This window comes from Elephantulus edwardii, unplaced genomic scaffold (assembly GCF_000299155.1).
Source record: "Elephantulus edwardii isolate Elephantulus edwardi_28Jun2011 unplaced genomic scaffold, EleEdw1.0 scaffold00002, whole genome shotgun sequence".
Classification (NCBI taxonomy): Eukaryota; Metazoa; Chordata; class Mammalia; order Macroscelidea; family Macroscelididae; genus Elephantulus; species Elephantulus edwardii.
In genome coordinates, this window is record NW_006399752.1 from 8,230,168 (window position 1) to 8,232,134 (window position 1,967).

The window sequence follows — 1,967 nt, forward strand, 5'->3', positions numbered from 1 at the left end:
GTGTGCATATATCTGCTTGGGTGTAGATGATGGAATTTTGTGTCATGTTCTTGGGCATATTGTTAGGAAAAGCCAGTCCTTGGAAAATTATATTATCTTGGGAAAGGCAGGGGATCAGAGAGAGGAAGACTCCCAATAGGATGGATTGACATAGTGACGTGACTGTGACAATAGGCTGGAGTATATGAGATGCTGTGAGGATGGCATAAGATAGGACACATTTCAGATTTGCTGTACAGTGACTCTCTGCTTTGCTAAGCTCTATTCTTTGCTCCTTTGATATGTTCTATGTCATCCAATTATTTTGTCACAGAATTTTTTGGTATTGCAACTAAAGGTTTACATTTTTTCTTCAGATCTCTGAGGATGTTGAGTGTATTCTTATCTTTTGTGTTTCTCACTCCAGATCTTTGCACATTTTATTATAGTGCTTTATTTTGTCTTCTTGATCTGCAGTTTGAACTCTTCATTATTTCTTCCTTTTAATTTAGATTCTCTATATTCTAGAGAAAGTGTGATAGTCACTTCTCACATACGTGTGGTCTTTCCTTTGTGTCCCATCTTTTCAATGACAATTTACTTTCTTCATGTATAATACTCTTGATGTTATCCTACAACTTGTCTGGCCTCAAGTCATTAGTGTTAAATGTGTCAGATCTATTCTTGAGATGCTTTATGAATTAAGTAGTGATATATTCAAGATCATATTTTGGTTCTCTTGAACATGTTATAATTTTCTTCCGCTTTACTTTGAATTTACATATGAGCAATTGATAGTCTGTTGCAGTCAGCCCTGGCCTTTTTTTTTGACTGACAAGATTGAGTTGTTCCACAATCTTTTACCACAGATGTAATTAATTTGATTTCTTTGTATTACATTGGGTGAGATTCATATGCAGAGTGGCCATTTATGTTTTTTTTAGTACTTACAATGAGTAAGTTGCTGGTAGTAAAAATTTTTATCATGTGTTTTCTGACATCATTTCTATCATCAAGGTCATATTTTCCAACTAACACTTCTTTGTTTTCAACTTTTGCATGGCAATCACCAATTATTATGAATACATCTTGATTGCATACTAGATCAATTTCAGACTAAAATTCAGCAAAAATCATCAATGCCTTATTCTTTGTCTTTAGTTATTGAAGTAAAACTTTGAATAATAATATTGACATGTCTTCTTGTATGTGTGCCAATATTATCCTATCATGCAAGGCTTTGTAATTCAGAAGAGATATTGAAATGCTCTTTTGCATTTGAATATGACAATGAATATGACACTATTTCTCTTCAATTTGTCATTTCCAGCAGAGTAGAAGGTATGGTATGGCTTTATGACTCAAAATGGACAATAACAGTTTATTTAAGCTAACCAAAGCCTAGGATGTTGATCATTATACACTATTTCATTTTTGACAACTCCCAATAATCCTAGATTCATTCACTTTGTACTTACCATATTCCAATTATTAATGGATGTTTGAAGCTATTCCTCATTATTTTGAGTTGTATCAAAGCAACCATGAAGGTCATTCACTGGGCGCATGTACTAGTTCACATCATTAATGTAGACTCTATTTTGAGAAAGCAGCTCTCTCTTACTTGTATTTTAAGTGTTCTGCAACCCTAGGGCCTCATCTTCTGATACTATGTCTGACAATGTCCTACTGCTATTCATAGTGTTTCCTATTATTTCAGAAGTGGACAGTAAGTCCTGCTCCCAGTTTTGTCAAAATCTGGGAGTTCCTTTCAAACTTGTCCATCATGTGTGACCCTGTGGATTTTTGAAACATTAGTGGCATAGTTTCTAGCCTCACAATGACATGTAAGTCATCAGAATATGACAAATTGACAGGTGAGCAGTAGGAGCAGCCTAAACGACTATTTTGTTGTTATTGTGTTTTAGCTATTGTACAACTTTGTGAGAAAGAATTTTTGTTTTGTTTAAAAGTAACAACCAATTGAC